The 19,042-nt window shown below is 40.2% G+C and overlaps 1 pseudogene; it reads right to left on the minus strand.

The window, feature by feature from the left end:
* Positions 1-5,913: 5,913 nt before the first annotated feature.
* On the minus strand, positions 5,914-7,671 carry LOC143850167 (protein FAR1-RELATED SEQUENCE 5 pseudogene; annotated as a pseudogene).
* Between the last annotated feature and the right edge of the window lie 11,371 nt (positions 7,672-19,042).

Here is a 19,042-nt window from a genome sequence, read left to right on the forward strand (position 1 = left end):
TTTCTCAATAATGTAGATGTATTGGGGACCGACTTCTACATGTTCATTGGGTTCGATCACCTTGTTTCACACTTCTCTAATTGGTTGTTGAGAGCTTTTTGGGAATTGTTTTAGCTTTTGACAGTGGGTGAAAAAAGTATAAAATAAGGTCATCGGTCCCATTATCAAGACATGGTTGTCCCTATCCCTTGCTCCCTCGTGCAACAGACGCTCCGCGAAATGCCTTCTGTGATGGACGCTAGCAAATCCCTCTTATATATATATATATATATATATATATATATATATATATATATATATAGAGAGAGAGAGAGAGAGAGAATAGAGTTCCTAAGGTGTCACCTCATATAGCTTATATGAGGTGGCGCTCACAAAACATAAGGGGCCTACATTTTTGGGGTGATCGAAACCACTCATTTGAAAGGCCCTTAGATGGATATGGTGCCTACAAAAAATCAGGTCCATAGGATCATCCTAACCCTTCCATTTATGGAGGTTAAAAATGGGCAGATTTATGGAGGTTTATACCCTTCCATTTCAACCTCCACAAATGGAAGGGTTAGGATGATCCTATGAAGTTGACTTTTTGTAGAGAGGGACGCTAGCAAATCCCTCTCTTATATATATATATATATATATATATATATATATATATATATATATATATATATATATATAGTTCCTACACATGTGTAGAGAGTTCTCTACACACTAGCTTAAAATACAGTGGGGGCCCACATTGTTTGGGTGATCCAAGCCATCCATTTTAAAGGCCCTCACATAGATATGGTGTCTACAAAAAATCAGATCCATAGGATCATCCCAACCCTACGATTTGTGGAGGTAAAATGGATGTCTTTAAACCTTCACAAATTAGTCCATATTTTGCCTCCACAGTTCGAATGGTTAGGATGATCCTATGGATCTGATTTTTTGTAGACACCCTATCTATGTGAGGGCCTTAAAAATGAATGGTTTGGATCACCCAAATAATGTGGCCCCCACTGTATTTTAAGCTAGTGTATAGATAACTTATCTACACATAACCGTTTTCTCATATATATATATATATATATATATATATATATATATATATATATATATATATATATATATATATATAGAGAGAGAGAGAGAGAGAACGTTTCCTACGCACTGGCGTAGGTAAGTTACCTACGCACCACAATCCACTTAAGGCATATGGTAGCACAGCCGTCGGATCTAAGCTATCGTGTCCGTTCAAACGAAAGCTTACAAAATACAAAGAAAGGGAAAACGTAATCTGGGTTCTCTCTCCCTCTCGCTGCTCTCCCTCCCCAAGGAGCTATTTTCCGTCGTCGGAGCTATTTTCCCCACGCGCCGGTCTCTCCCTCCCACGAGCTATTTTCCCTCTCGCAGGTCTCTCCCTCTCCATGTACGTTTTTCATCCCTCACACGTTTTTCATCTGAGTAATGTGGATTTGGATTTGGGTTTGGGTTCCCTCTCGCTGGTCTCTCCCTCTCCAGATTTTATAGGTTTAAGCATACCACAAACGTTGGTAATTAATTTGGATTTGGGTTTCTGGATTTAGGTTGTAAAATGGGTTTTTATCTAGGGTTTCTTGACACACTTTTTCATCCCTTTTTTTCAGCTAGCAAAGAAAATCACAAATTTTAGATGCCAAATCCTGGATTTTATAAGCCAAAACCCAGATTTTTGCCCTACTGGTTTTTAGGATATAAAATGCAGGTTTTAGCTTGTACAATGGGTTTGTGGGTATAGGTGATTTTGGGTTTTTAGATTTCGGTTTCTGATTAAGCTCAACACACAAGATTTGGATTTGGGTTTCTGGATTTAGGTTGTAAAATGGGTTTTTATCTAGGGTTTCTTGACGCACTTTTTCATCCCTTTTTTTTTCAGCTAGCAAAGAAAATCACAAATTTTAGAAGCCAAATCCTGGATTTTATAAGCCAAAACCCAGATTTTTGCTCTACTGGTTTTTAGGATATAAAATGCAGGTTTTAGCTTGTACAATGGGTTTGTGGGTATAGGTGATTTTGGGTTTTTAGATTTCGGTTTCTGATTAAGCTCAACACACGAGATTTGGATTTGGGTTTCTGGATTTAGGTTGTAAAATGGGTTTGTGAGTACAGGTGCTTAAGCTCAACAGACCGGATTCAACCAAAATGGGTTTGTTGTATGCTTGTGGGTATAGTTTGTGGTATGCCTGTGGGTATAAAATTCAGGTTTGCTATGATCTTTCGTTTATGCTTTTTCTAGGAATTTTATGAATACTCTCTGTTTTGTGAGAGTGTTGTTGGTTTGATAAACGGTGAGATAAAATTTAGGCCATATTCAATGGGAATGGAGACTTTGGCTTTCAGCAAATGCATTTTTAGTGGTTGTTTGAAATTTAAGGACTTGTCCCTGTTTGTAATGGATTTTGAGAACCGATTATGAGTCCATTCCCATTTATTATTGGGCCCAAATGTGCGTTTAAAGTTGTGTCCAATAATGTGTGTCTTGTTGATTGTGGATTGAAGCTATGAAATGTCATTGATAATTTCCACTTAACATAGATCATATATCAATTGTAACTGTGTTTTTTGTATTTTTTTTCAAAATGTATTTGGTTTTGAGATATTTTGTTGTTGGGTATATATTTTTGGATTGGACTGATTGTAGGTTCCGAGCATGATGAGGTATCAGTTAATTATTAATGGTTGTTTATGAGAAACAACAGTAGCTGTTAGGCTTGCAACAGGGTCGGGTTGGGCCAGGTTTTTCAAAACCCTAGCCCAACCCCGGATCCCATTATCTCGGCCCTGAACTATATGGCATTTATTTATTTTTTTAAAATGTAGTGGATGCCACCTCATTCGAAGATACAAGCCATTTGCCCCAATATAAATAGGGTATGCTCCTAAAATCATGTAAATAGGATGATCTTAAGTTAAGACCATTTATAAAATACAGGAATGTAAAATCTGGGTTTAAAAAAATTCTATAAACCTAAAACCCTGGATCTGTTTAAACCTAAAATACATTTGGCATCTTTTTATAATCATTGTAATTTCATTAATGCATTTGTATTTCTCATTATGCTATGTGTTTCGTGACGTTACTTCTTGTACCTGCTTTAAGGGTATTTAACTGATGCAGGGTGAGAAAAGAAAGTCATGGCTTCATCTACAAATAGTGATGGAAGGTCAAATTTTTTCAGAATACCCGCACTAAAATGTCATTGTAAGAAGAAAGCCACTTTGAAGATAACCGATACGAATATCAACGATAACCAAGAGCGGGTCTTCTACTCTTGCCACTTCAATGTAAGTAGACATTGTTTGAGTGAAATTTTTTTTGTAGCAATTCCTAATTTCTAACATTTATAAAACACGCAGGATGGTATCACTTGGAGGTGCTCTTATTTTGTATGGTTGGAGGATGTTTTAGCCGGTCGCGAATTTGGGCCCCAGAGGGAATTCAATCGTCTGCGAAGGTTGGAGGATGAGGTATCTGAGTTGGAGGGGTTAATGCAACAGACGAAGGGAGAGGTTTCTAAATTGAAGGATGAGGTATCAGAGTTGAAGGGGTTAATGCAACAGACGAAGGGAGAGGTTTCCAAATTGAAGGTCCTCATCCAACACTTGGCAGTAAAAGAGAATGGGGTTGGAATAAAGTACTTGTAGTTGCAGTGTGTTTTTCCTTTTTCCTTTTTTATATGTCAAACTGAATGTGTGGGATTGTAGAAGATGAATATGTGGGATTGACTAGAGACAAGATTGATAGTAGTGTGCAATTTCCACTTCTATGTAATTTGAAAATGATTTGATAGGTAATTTGGTACCCCATCTTGATAAGTAATGTGCAATCTCTGCAGGCCCATTGCAATCACAAATTTGAGAAAATTTTAGTCCCATTTTGTGGTTAAAAGTCTAATTGACTAGACAAGTATGCATAAAGTCTAATTGAGTAGACAAATTTTTTTAGTATTACCACTCGAAGAATTGTGGTAAGTAGTGTTTCCTGTCATTGTTGAATGGACAATTCAATGATTTGTGCAAGACAGAAAAAGTCCTTGCTCAGCATCATATTCTAAGCGTCTGAATATGATGTTGTGTAACAACACACTGCTCATGAACTTGGGTGGACGACGTTGACAAATGGCATTCCTCAGAGTCTCTAGCGGAACCATTTCAAGGTGAGATGCAAATAATTATCAAACTACCCACAACTGTTGTTGGAGATGTGTTATGTATCACTTTTGGACAATTTCTCAAGCATTTTTTTTTACTACAATCGTTTGGTTGTTACTGTTAGTGAACCACTGCTTAAAAGAGAGACATCCATCATGTTTCATGATTAAGGTGAAAATTGAGCAAAGATCCCAGTGGAAGAAGATACACTTTTTACAGTCTGCTGGCTTACGAAATATCTGATAATGTATTTCAATCCTAGGATCAGGTGCGGAAGTAAATTATGAAGCAATAGAAGCATTAATAGTTGAGTTGACTCCGTAAGATGCACTTTAAGGGTGTGGGCAAGTGACGAGGAGATTAGGAGCAGAATGGAGAGAAGACAAAAAAAAAAGTACAGAGAATAAAAAGTATTAATCAAGCTCGAAAGGTAACAAAAAGAAAGTTTACCTTTACTAATTTAAGAAGAATTACGAGATTCTAGTAGAGAGTTGTCTCCAACTGATCAAGGAGAAAAGGAACTAGTCTAAAACTTCGAAAAATAACCGTGACATACAGTGGGATAAGAAGCTAATAACCCATGTAATTGAGGGAAACTCTACAGGACTAGACTAACTCCAAACACAAATGGATATAAATCCTAAAAAATGACAAACACAAACAATCGATCTTCAGTTGAAAGTAAAACATAATCACCAAACTCGCAAGCGCTGATGCTTTCATAGGCTTCCCTAGAAGATTGATCCTGACCAAAGGAGTGAGACAAAGAAGGGGCTAGCTGTTCAATACCATACAAATATGACTAGCTATTCAATACCATACAAATAACAAACCAGTTCCTGGGAAACAAATAAGTTCAAAACCATCTGTTGAAAACCATGTCTGTTCAAAACCATACAAAAAACACACAAACAACACATCTTCTTGAACCACTCTGCATCTAATCTTTCATGCGAAGTCCTCAACCCCATGCATCCCATGATCAAGTACGAGTAAAAACAATGTCCAAGCCTGTCAATAAAAAAATTGTAAAAGAAATGAAGTGAGACGAGTACTCGTAGTAAGAGAATAGTTTTGATGATAGAGTTGCACTCACCATTGAACATCTAAACGACTTTTGGTAGCCAAGTGAAGAGAGTAATTTTGCATGGGTTCTTGGTACAGTACAGGAGAGCTGCATCAGAGTTGAAAGTGAGCATTCCAGATGAATAAAAACTATATGGAATGCATAATGACAAATACATTGCATAATTAGAAATACAAAATCAATGCTCCTGATCACAACAATATATGTGTCAATCTTAACTTTTTGATGTTTTTGTGGAAATAGCCTGTCTATTTGGTGGAACTATATATACATAAACAAAATGTCCAGCGTAGTACAAGAAGCTACATGAAGAAACAAATTGAATAATGACAAATACAAAATTTAATGAAATTACAATGATCTTGATTACCTCAATGCGCACTTAAATTCTCTCCATCATCGTCACCCTTGGGTCTGTTTTTGCACGTGCTCGCATAATGCCCTTTTCCTCCACATTTTTTACACGTCCTTGGCTTGGGTTGAGATTGTGACGCCTCTAATGGAGATTTAAACCTTGTAGCATTTTTTGGTCGACCCTTAGTTCTCACAACTTTGGGGCCGTGAATAAATATCTCGGATGTTTCAATTGGATGATTGGACTGTACTTGGCTGCCACTGCTTTCCAAGACAATCTCTCTGTCTTTCTTTGACTATTCACATTCCGCCAACCATATATTTAAGTCTTCTTCAATCTTCTTAGAAATACTCTTTATTCTCGGATGTTCATCTAGTACTCTTTGAACCTTTGATGTAATGCACCATTTCTCAAATGGAGTTAGTTTGTTACTATCGCCTTTACTTGTAGATTCCAAAACATTCACTCGATATCTTGCCCCAATTGTCCACCTATTTAAGAGATATCGCTCGGGAAAGGTACGTAAACGCCTCATATCCATTACACGAAGTATGTGTTTGCATAAAATTCCTTGGGTTTCAAACATTGCACACTCACAAGTAGCATTAACACCTTCAGATGCATCATATACAACCTTGTATCTTCGCCACTCCTCCTCATTTCGCATTCCTACCTTGTATTCCGTCATGTTCCCATTCTCAGTCTCTATGTCCTCCCAACAATCAATAGTGGCTAGAAACTCAAGTTGAAACATGTCAAAAATTACCCTCGTATAATACTTTGCAGCATCTGCTTCCAATGTGCTCTTTGTCCTCAATACAGCACGTGATGATTTCGTCCTCCAATCTTCTTCAGCTTCCTTTTTCCTACGATCCACAACGGCCTTTTCATATTGTACCACGAATTCTTGTAAAGTGGTACTCTGATTAACAAATCCATCGAAGAAAGCATTAATGCTTTCGCTACGGGAACTAGAAGTCATTCCAGCTGTGAATGTGTCTCTAAAATAAGCAGGAACCCAGTGCGATCGTAAATCCCACATCTTACCTAACCAACTTCTTTCCTCGATTTTATATTTCTCCACCAAAGTTCCCCATTCCCTCTCACTGTCGGTTTTATGTTTCCTATAAAACCAATGATGGTAGGCCTTTGCAAAGTCACTGTCTTCATCTCTCATGGCTGGAACATGCTCAACTAGATGCCTATCGATATGCCACTTACAAAAGCGATGTCTGGTATTTGGGAAAACAATCTTAATCGCGTTTCGCATGGCCACATCCATATCAGTTATGATACAACCAGGAGCCTTGCCAAACATGCATTTTAACCACTCCCTAAACAACCAAATGAATGTCTCCTCCCTCTCATCTGCTAGTAGGGCACACCCAAATAGTGCAGACTGTCTGTGGTTGTTGACTCCTGTAAATGGTGCAAATGGCATCCTGTACCTGTTTGTTTTGTACGTGACGTCAAATACAATTACATCACTGAAGGTTAGGTATGACTCTCTCGCTCTGGAATCCGCCCAAAACATTGATCTCAAGTTGCCCTCAACATCTACCTCCACGGCAAACTGAAAATCCGGATCTTCTGCTCGTTTTTGTTGGAACCAATTTACTACTGTGACAGCTTCTTTTCCCATATTGTTAGTTCTTTGTTTTCTCAAATGAGTCGACACCTGATCTGTTGTGATATCAGAACATGAACCACCGGATGCAATATTAATTGCCCTTGCAATGGTAATAGGCCCAAACCCCTCACTATGCATTTTGTCCATCAAATTCTTACATGATGCTTTCTTATGGAATGTAGTATGCGAATGATGCAGACGTGCTTTGTTAGGAGAAGTAAGATCATGACAATGATCCTGTACAAAACATCTCACTTCCCATTTCCCATCTTTTGTCAACTTGATATCCATCTTTGCCTCACACCCATCTCTAACAATTCGACGTCGCTTCACTTCCCTATCAATATCTCTCTTATCACTCTCATTTTTCCTCCCCTCTTTATCACAAACATAACTCTTCCGTATAAGTTCCCCTGTCTTCATCGACTTATTGGTCCTCTATTTTCTGATTCCAAAACCTGTAGCCAAAGCATAAAGATTATAGAATTCATATGCATCTTCACAGTTATCAAAAAGCTGGCCTTCAAATGGTTTGTTAGCTCGTATGCTCCCACAATCCTCCTTAATAGGCGTCTCCAAACCATCACAACATCCGTCACCACTACCAACTTCAACTGAAGCCTCTTGACATTCTTCGTCATCAACCAACTCTAATCTATTACCCTCAGCCACATATAATCCGTCGGCTTGCGACAACGTATCATCAAGCGGAATTAACCCATTTGCGTCGACCTCTACAATAGATAGCCCTAACGGATCCATTACGTAAAAAACATAAACTCAACGAGTAAACCAAAGATCGAACCTAGAAACATCAAACAAAATTAACTATTAAAACGAATAAGGCAGCTGATTAGAATTTCATAAATTAAATCAACAGATGAATGCAATGGCAATGTATGGAGAGATAATGTTAAACCCCTGAAAAGTAAAGAAGAAATGAAGAAAGAACTAGAAAGTTTGCATTCTACAAAACTGTTAACAAAACACACACAAAGAACACAATTACACGCCAGACCACAAAACCCAACAAAATCTATGCTTAAACTCCTTGCCCTGTTTGTTTTGGATATTGAGAATCGATTGCGAGTCCAAAACGGATTATTGGACACAAATTTAAACGCACGTTTGGGCCCAATAATAAATGGGAATGGACTCAAATCGGTTCTCAAAATCCATTACAAACAGGGACAAGTCCTTAAATTTCAAACAACCACTAAAAATGCATTTGCTGAAAGCCAAAGTCTCCATTCCCATTGAATATGGCCTAAATTTTATGTCACTGTTTATCAAACCAACAACACTCTCACAAAACAGAGATTATTCATAAAATTCCAACAAAAAGCATAAACGAAAGATCATAGCAAACCTGAATTTTATACCCACAGGCATACCACAAACTATACCCACAAGCATACAACAAACCCATTTTGGTTGAATCCGGTCTGTTGAGCTTAAGCACCTGTACTCACAAACCCATTTTACAACCAAAATCCAGAAACCCAAATCCAAATCTCGTGTGTTGAGCTTAATCAGAAACCGAAATCTAAAAACCCAAAATCACCTATACCCACAAACCCATTGTACAAGCTAAAACCTGCATTTTATATCCTAAAAACCAGTAGAGCAAAAATCTGGGTTTTGGCTTATAAAATCCAGGATTTGGCTTCTAAAATTTGTGATTTTCTTTGCTAGCTGAAAAAAAGGGATGAAAAAGTGCGTCAAGAAACCCTAGATAAAAACCCATTTTACAACCTAAATCCAAAAACCCAAATCCAAATCTCGTGTGTTGAGCTTAATCAGAAACCGAAATCTAAAAACCCAAAATCACCTATACCCACAAACCCATTGTACAAGCTAAAACCTGCATTTTATATCCTAAAAACCAGTAGAGCAAAAATATGGGCTTTGGCTTATAAAATCCAGGATTTGGCTTCTAAAATTTGTGATTTTCTTTGCTAGCTGAAAAAAAAAGGGATGAAAAAGTGCGTCAAGAAACCCTAGATAAAAACCCATTTTACAACCTAAATCCAGAAACCCAAATCCAAATTAATTACCAACGTTTGTGGTATGCTTAAACCTATAAAATCTGGAGAGGGAGAGACCAGCGAGAGGGAACCCAAACCCAAATCCAAATCCACATTACTCAGATGAAAAACGTGTGAGGGATGAAAAACGTACATGGAGAGGGAGGACCTGCGAGAGGGAAAATAGCTCGTGGGAGGGAGAGACCGGCGCGTGGGGAAAATAGCTCCAACGACGGAAAATAGCTCCTTGGGAAGGGAGAGCAGTGAGAGGGAGAGAGAACCCAGATTACGTTTTCCCTTTCTCTGTATTTTGTAAGCTTTCGTTTGAACGGACACGATAGGTTAGATCCGACGGCTGTGCTACCATATGCCTTAAGTGGATTGTGGTGCGTAGGTAACTTACCTACGCCAGTGCGTAGGAAACGTTCTCTCATATATATATATATATATATATATATATAGAGAGAGAGAGAGAGAGAGGAAAATGATTGTGAGCTTGAAGCTCATATAGCTTATATGAGCTTGAGGGCCCAACCACATGGTCCCACATTTTTTGTGGTGATCCAAACCATTCATTTGCAAGGCCCCATCATAGATAGGGTGTGTACCAAAAATCAGCTCCATTGGATCATCCTAACCCCTCCAAAAACGGAGGGCAAAAATGGGCAAATTTGTGGCCAAAGGTGTCTGTCCATTTTGCCCTCCACTTTTGGATGGGTTAGGATGATCCTATAGAGCTGATTTTTTATACACACCCTATCTATGTAAGGGCCTTTCAAATGAATGCTTTGGACCATCCTAACAATATGGGCCCACATGTGTTTGGGCCCTCAAGCTCATATAAGCTATATGAGCTTCAAGCTCACAATCATTTTCCTCATATATATATATATATATATATATATATATATATATATATATATATATATATAAAGAGAGAGAGAGAGAGGAAAATGTTCCTACATCCCTGCGCTTAAGTAGATTAAAAAGCCTCCCATTAGTTCGTTTAGCGGGTCTACCTTTTATATATATATGAAAAAAGTATTTCTAAGCACGTGCTTAGGGAGCTCCCTAAGCACGTGCTTAGAAACACTTATCTCTCTCTCTCTCTCTCTCTCTCTCTCTCTCTCTCTCTATATATATATATATATATATATATATATATATATATATATATATATATATTACCATTATCAAGACATGGTTGTCCCTATCCCTTGCTCCCTCGTGCAACAGACGCTCCGCGAAATGCCATTTGTGATGGACGCTAGCAAATCCCTCTCTCTTATATATATATATATATATATATATATATATATATATATATATATATATATAAGAGAGAGAGAGAGAGAGAGGAAAGTGTTCCTACATCCCTGCGCTTAAGTAGATTAAAAAGCCTCCCATTAGTTCGTTTAGCGGGTCCACCTTTTATTATATATGAGAAAAGTATTTCTAAGCACGTGCTTAGGGAGCTCCCTAAGCACAAGTGGCTTAAAAAGCCACCGATTGGTTCGTATAGCAGGTCCACCTTTGCGGGGTCCACAAAAAGCAACCAATCGGTGGCTTTTTAAGCCACTTGTGCTTAGGGAGCTCCCTAAGCACGTGCTTAGAAACACTTATCTCTCTCTCTCTCTCTCTCTCTCTCTCTCTCTCTCTCTATATATATATATATATATATATATATATATATATATATATATATATATATATTACCATTTACTGGTTTCTGAGTTCAATCTCAAATAGAATTTCGGTTATTTCGGTTAACCGAATTTTTTTTTGAGATAACCGAATTCCAAAATAATAAAAACCGAAACCGAACCGAAAAACCAAAAAACCAAACCGAACCGAACCGACCGAACCAATTCGGTTCCGTTCGGTTTGGTTATTCGGTTCTAACCGAATAATGAACACCGCGCCTGCCATTTTGAGTTTGCCCTTGAAATTAGACTCTACTAAGTTGGTCTTTTCAATTTGACAGTTTTGGTGTGAGAACATCTCTCACATTTAGTGCATGGTTGAGTTGGAATGCGAGGGGGAAAAGCGGCTACGAGAGAAAATCTCCTAATTTTGATTGGTATTCCAAAATTTTCTCCCTCTATCAAACGGATTTATGGTAGAAGTTTTCCAACAATTTATAGATTTCGTTGCCAAAAAAATTTCCTCCCTACAAATACGGGTTTGCTACGTGTAATTAAAGTTCCCCCTATTATTTTGAAATTTCTGCCCTACAAAATCAAAAATTGAATTTGTGCTCGCTAATATTGGAAATCTTTTTTCCGCACTTATCTCACCACTAAATCGAAATTTGAATTTGAACCCGCTATTATTGGAAATCTTTTTCCCAAAAATCAGTTATTGCACTTATCTTACCACTAAATTGCACTTGCTCTCTTACGGTTACCATATTCTATTATGTTGACTTCCTATATCATAGAATGATTTCTTAGGAACCTACCATTTCACCGAGCAGAGAAAAATCATTAAAATATAACGAATCTTTCCCCTTTCCTTTCGCCTTCCTCAAAAATCTCTTCATTAGAAATTGAGAAAACAATGAAACGAAATGAAGCCAAGATAGGAATGAAACTTAATCAACCCATCGGTATCAAAACCAATTATGTGGTGAGTATATGCTATTTTATTTGCCTCAACGTGGAACGTATACAGATATACCAAAATAATAGATCTGTGTTTTTTTTCCTCATGGCAGGTTAATTACTTCCCTTAAGCTCACATGGAACAATTATATTGGGTTTTTATTTCACATTTTGATAGAAGTATTTCTGACTTATATGGAATCTTATGAACTGTATGTGGTGATTTGTTTGGTTGGCTCTAACAATTTCCTCATTGTAGATAACCATGGACGCGAATTGTTGTTCCTTCTCTGAAGACTGAATTGTTGTTCGTTCGTCGAAGACTGACCTTTGAAAGTTTATTATTCTACTGTAAGGAAATGTCAGGTAAGTCCAATTCACCTATACAATGTTCATATGTAGCCTTTTCAGTCATATTCTCGATTGCTAAGGATGGAAGACTTTGAGTGGTTCTCACTTAATTATCCTCTTTACAGTTCTTTGAGGGTTAAGATTTAACTCTAAACTTTAGAAAGGGAGTTTCATATGAACAAACAGGTCTGTTTTGAGGCATCTAATTTAAGTGATATTATATCATGTGATTTACCAAAGACAATATGTATGTGTACTTGAAAAATTACATCTTTTTAGTTTTCTAAACTTTTAAAGATCATATACATTTACTTTGATCCCCAGAGCATCGCACGGGTTTTTTTGCTAGTGTTATATATATATATATATATATATATATATATATATATATATATATACTAGCAAAACACCCCGTGTGATGCACGGGGCGAGAAAGAATTGTACAGACCACATCATAGGTTGATCTAAACTGTCCATGTGATGGAACACAACATACATAGGTGGTGTCTGTAAAATAATTTCCATAGGCTGATCCTAACCCTCCAATCTATACAGGTTTCGATAATTGTTGTTCCTCTTAAGGTGCCCAGAATTCCTCAATATTTTTACAGGTATCCTGCATTCGTAATATCAAACTTTTCGTAATTTGACCCTGTAGACACCCCATTTTGACCAGACCCAAGTTTGCGTTGTCTGTGCGAGTCTCGTCAAATCAGTGAGTTGGGGTCCCAAATTGCACCCTGAGCTAGCTTAGGGTCCCACCGAGGTCCCTGTGAAATTTCGTCAAGATCCGACCACGTTTGCCTAGCGAACGAGCTAAGTGTAAACACCCCATTTTGACAGGACCCTAAACCCGCGTATTCGAATGAAATCCCGAGGTCAGGCGGAAAATGAATGAATGTGGGGCCCGCTGATATGGGACCCGCTTGTGTGGGACCCATTTGTGTGGGGCCCGCTGATGTGGGACCCGCTTGTGTGGGGCCCGCTGATGTGGGACCCATTTGTGTGGGGCCCGCTGATGTGGGACCCGCTGTTGTGGGGTCCACTGATGTGGGATCCGCTTTATTCAACGAGAGAATAAGGACAGTTATCATTTTCCTTGGTTTTAAAAATGGGCGTAATGAGTAGTTTTGGTTTTCGTATGGCATCCGATGCCATTTGAAAATTGTTTTCTATTTTTTTATTTATTTTTTTGCAAAATTTAAGGGAATTAGGGGGGACAAGAGGGGGACAAAAGACTCTCATTTTCTCCCCTCATGATGACTCGTCATCATGGGTCTTCTGATCTCTCTCTCTCGCAGGGAAAGAAAGAAAACAAAAAAGAAAAAAAAAAAACGGGTGGGAAAACAGCAAGGGAAAAACCAGAGAGGAAAAAAAAAAGAGCAGAAGAAAAAAAAAGGAAAAGGGGGAGGGGAGAGGCCAACCGACTTCCACCACCACTACCACCTATCTCACTACCCACCTCCATCTACCCCATCCACCACCAAACCCACTGCCGACCTCCAATCCCACCACCCTCCAATCTCCGGCAACCCAACCGGAATCCGACCACCGGAATCCGGCACAGCCACCATTAATCTCCCAACCACCACCCTCAACCTCCCTCCAAAACCCTTCTAAAAAAAAAAGAAAAGAAAAGAAGGGAGAACGAGAGGGAGGGAACCAAAAAAAAAAAAGAAAAAAAAAGAAGAAGAAAATCGGCAGAGAGAGAGATCCGGCCAGTCATCTTCTCCGGCGAATTCCTTGCCGGAATCCGATCGCACATCTCTCATTACCAGTCACCTTCTTCATCTCCATCTACGCCACAAGCGTCTCAGATCCGGTGGTTTTATATTGATCCGGCGGATCTCCGGCAAATTTCTCCCTTCTTCGGTCAGTATCATCGGATTCCGTCGATTTTTACTACCTCCTGCAATGATTCCATCTCCGGCCAAGATCCGAGGTCTGCAAATCTGAAAGGAGAGAGGATCAAGCTGCTGATTTCAAATCTTTCCGAGCTTTGATCATTTTTTTTAAACTCGATTAGCAGTCCATGTAAGTAGTTTCTCTTGAATGTTTGTTTTTGTTCTTGAGTTTTATTTGGAGGCTTGAGTTGCTTGTGATTGTAGACACCCCGCTGATGTGTGGGGCCCGCTGATGTGGGGCCCGCTGCTGTGTGGGGCCCGCTGATGTGTGGGGCCCGCTGATGTGTGGGGCCTGCTGATGTGTGGGGCCCGCTGATGTGTGGGGCCCGCTGATGTGTGGGGCCCGCTGTGTGTGGGGCCCGGTGTGTGTGGGGCCCGCTGGTGTGGGGCCCGCTGGTGTGGGGCCCGCTGACGTGTGGGGCCCGCTGACGTGTGGGGCCCGCTGATGTGTGGGTCCCGCTGATGTGTGGGGCCCGCTGCTGTGTGGGGCCCGCTGCTGTGTGGGGCCCGCTGTGTGGGGCCCGCTGACGTGTGGGGCCCGCTGACGTGTGTGGGACCCGCTGGTGTGGGACCCGCTGGTGTGGGACCCGCTGTGTGTGGGGCCCGCTGTGTGTGGGACCCGTTTATGTGGGGCCCGCCGATGTGGGGCCCGTTTGTGTGGTTTTCTTCTTTTTTTTAGAGTCTGTCATAGAGAGTTTAGGATTCCGTCCTTCCATCTTTCAGAGTCAGTCTTCAGCATAGGAGTCAGTCCTTCAGTCTTTCAGGGGTCTGTCCTATCATCATAGGGGTTAGGATTCTGTCCATCCCCTCATCCAATCACGTGATTTTATTCACTCCTGCAAGGTATAGGATGCTGTCCAACCCTTGCAGAGTTGTTATTCTGTTCATCCCCCCGCAAAGCATAGGATGCTGTCCAACCTTTGCGGGATATCAGGAGTCTGTCCTCCCCTTATGATGATAGGATTTTATTCTCTGGTGTCAAAAAAACAATAAAAACATTTCAAAAATACTTGAAAACAACAAAAACATTTCAAAAACACTTAAAAATTCAAAAACATTTTAAAAATCAAAATTTCAAAAAAAAATCTTGAGTCATGTGCAGAGTAGTTAGGAATTCTGGTCCGAACTACGGATGGCTTGATCCCTAGCTGAGGGGTACGTAGGCAGCTCAGGCGTGCTGCTGGCACCCTGAGTTCAGTCACCATTTTTAGACACCATTTTTACACCCTTTCACCATTTTCAGTCACCATTTTTTGTAAATATTTCTCATAACTTTCACCATTTTTCATAACTTCAAAACCTCCAAAAAATACAAAAAACTTCAAAACCTTTTTAAAAAAGATCTTCCCCTAGAGTTAGGAGTCTGTCCTAGATATTTAGGGTGTTTTAGAGTTAGGAGTCGGTCTTGATTTGTATTGATGTGGTGTGTCCTGTCGTGTGAGTGTCCCTAGAGTTAGGAGGCCTCGAGTCGATCGGTCAGACACTTAGTCGAACCGATGGCTAGACTAGGAAGATATAGTCAGCCCATGGTTTTCTTTATGTTGCACAGCCTAGATACACATAGGATGTAGGGCCCACCTGCATTAGCTTAAGGCTAAACAACCTGCATTAGTTAGGACATATAGAGAGTCCTAAAAATCACAATCCACTTGAATTTAAGCAATCGCAGAAAAAGCTTTAAAAACTAGTCGAGTCTCGTTGATCGAGTCTAGGATAGCGGTCCTAGAGGTTTAGGCATTGTAGTTTAGCATAGGACACCGAACTACGTTGGCTCTGATTCTTCCCGAGGCCGGGATACGTAGTGCAGCTAGGATGGATGGCCATCCTGGTCCGAGTCAAGTCCTACATTAGAATTTTAGGATTTGTCTTGTTGAGTCGTGTGTTGCGTATTTTGCTGTGTTTTCTTATTTTCATGTACAGATCCTATACCTTTAGCTGTAGCATGCATGTGCTTGTCCACCAGAACTTAGACACCAATTAGGCATGTCACATATAATCTAACTATTCTTAGGCGACATATCTTTCATTTCTTTTGTGTGTGCTTCTTATTCATCTCCGAGACATGCATGATTAGCTAGACGTTATCTCGGAGATATTCGTTCCCATTTCACATGATTTTCTCCCAAAACTCTTCAAAATTAATAATAAATGGCATAAGAGACCAGGTGCTAGCACTTGGGCGAATTGGGGGCGCCTAATCCCTTCCCCATTCGTCATCAGGCACGAACCCTTTGTATCTCTGGTTATCTGTTGCGACAGAGCACAGCATGGGATCCAGGGCCCACTTCCTTGGATGGCGACTCTTTCTTTGCTTAAGGTGCGTCTCGAATCCGGGCTAGTCCCCGAATCGAGAGGTATCTCACTTTACATCGCCGCTCATGCTGTGAGGGGCACTCTTTCGAGGGTTCCTTGGTGGGGCTCTCCTTCACGTGGATGATCTAGAGACTCGCGCGGGGGCCCGTCCCCTCACGCCCGTCCCGGATCTGGTTCCACAGGCTGGCGACTCTGCTGGGGAGTTCTTGAAACATTGCCTAACTCTGTAAAAATGCCATTTTTACTAATTTTGAAGAAATTTGGGTCAAAACCAAGTTAAATGGGAACTTTATCGTTAGAAATCCAGGGGCACCAAGTAGGTGCGTAAATAAAACGAGGGATTCACACACTGCACATCATATGTTGCCATATCCTTCATTCTTTATTTCTTTCGTTGTTTTTCATTATTGGCTCCACGGGATAGATTCGATGCGTGCCCGACTGGGATGTCATTACACCCTGATGGTGCTGTTGAATCTATTTCCAAGCTATGCGCCAGCGCTGCGGCCGTAAACACTCGGTGCACTTGTGTTTACAGCAGCCGATGAGCAATGAAGCATACTATGTATAACACTCGGTGCACTTGAGTTATACATATTAAGTATGTTTCATACGCATAGTACCCGATAGATTGAGTTCGGAGCCCTACTTTGTTTTATATATTATGTATATACTTACTGACCTAGTGAAACCCAACTAGGAAGTACCCGTGTTTATATAAGTATATTGCATTCATATAAGGACGAACATGTGTGGCTTACACATGTTGGAGCCTAGGTTTAGGAGCCATGTCCTATCTATAGATTATTGTAGCCCACCTTATGTGGCTACAGACGCAGTCCTAGTACACTCACTTGTCTGTCATGAGTCGAGACTCTCTCGACTCCGCTAGATTAGACTAGGGTTGGTGCCCCTGGTTAGGATGTATATATATGTATATATTTATTATTAGATTAGGGCTTGCTTCTTAGTTAGGTTTCCTTCTAATCTAATCAATTTTTCCCCATCTATCCATTCTGTGGATTATCATAAGATTCTTGGCTCTTTTAGTCATGATCTGTTTTCCGTGAGCCTGATCATTTGATCGATCCTGATCAGATCACTCCGCATGTCGATTATGAGTCTATCTTGCCATCATCATTACCGGAGTGTGTGTTCTTGCTGAGAGCCCTGCTTTATCTTGACCATGACGGCATACTCTTCATGTTTAGTTGCTGAGTCTCTCCTACTACAGCCGTCATGCTGCCGGATTTTTCCTAAATACCTTGAGTGTGGTCACTATCTTTTTAGGCTTGTTGACAAACCATGTGCTTACCGTACCATATCTCCTAGTATAGCTGTCATGCTGCCGATTTTTTTTTAGAAACCTTGAGCGTAATCATTATCTTTTCTGGTTCGTTGACAAACCATGTGCTTATCTTACCACATTTCTTGCATAGATGTTATGCTGCCGGATTTTATCCATGGGAGGATATACTCGTATCATCTTTTGTCTCAGCTTGTGTATGGGATTTTCATTTGATTACCCTATATTGAGCTATAGTGTTTGTCCATTCCATGGCGGGAATCTGACCTTATTGACCTCACTCATTTGCAGTACCTATTTCTATTCAACCCACACCAGAACCTATGGCTGAATCTGGAAATACTCTGGCCGAGATGAATGAGTTGATGAAGTCTATGCTCCAACAGATGAATAATATGAGTGAGGAGATAGTCCGTCTGAAAAGTGATAGAGGTTCTACTTCTGAAGAACCTGTACCCCGGCAAATTCCACTTATACCTCCCCCACATCCTGCAATGGCCAGGCTTGCTGTTTTGAATGTCGAAGACGATGTCGAGGATGAGCAGTATGCAGAAGATAATTGTTTCCCTCATCTGGAGAGAGCCAATGAGGGCAGAGCGATAACAAATAGATTGGATAAGCTAACCCGAGAAATGGAAAGCATGAAGTTCCAAGGCCCTAAGAAGTTGAACATGTCCGACTTCATGACAGTCCCGGGAGTTGTTCTTCCTCCTAAGTTCACAGTACCTGATCTTGACAAGTATGATGGGACGGGATGCCCCACCAGTCATCTGAAATCTGTCATTCCTCTTCTACAGCAACATGGACTCTCTCCAGAGCAGATTGCTTTCCTATTCCCCAGGTCTCTAGTCGGAACTGCAAAGAAATGGTTTTTGAGTCTGAAGTCTGAAGAGATCCGAACCTTAGAAGACATTGCTAACAAGTTTGTGGAACAATTTTCCATGGAGGAAGGGATAGAGGTAACCAAAAGGGATCTGAAAATGTTGAAACAGGGGCATAATGAAACTTTCACTTCCTTCATCCGAAGATGGAGGAGAAAAGCTGCTCAGATGACCCACAGATTGTCCGATGAAGATCAGATCAAGATTGTAGTTAAGAACCTGTCTCCACAGTATTATCATCATATGGCTATCCAATACTTTCTCGATTTCAATCACCTCATCAAGACGGGAACCCAAGTAGAGGATGCACTGGCTAAAGGCCTAAAGACAAGGACCTCAACTGATGTTAGAGACGGAAAGAGGACTATGGTAGCAGCTGAAGAAGTCAGTAATGTGGAGACCTCTCGTT

The sequence above is a fragment of the Tasmannia lanceolata genome, unplaced genomic scaffold (assembly GCF_043159265.1).
Source record: "Tasmannia lanceolata isolate RefF3 unplaced genomic scaffold, GAP_Taslan_0.1 ptg000018l, whole genome shotgun sequence".
NCBI classification, from domain to species: Eukaryota; Viridiplantae; Streptophyta; class Magnoliopsida; order Canellales; family Winteraceae; genus Tasmannia; species Tasmannia lanceolata.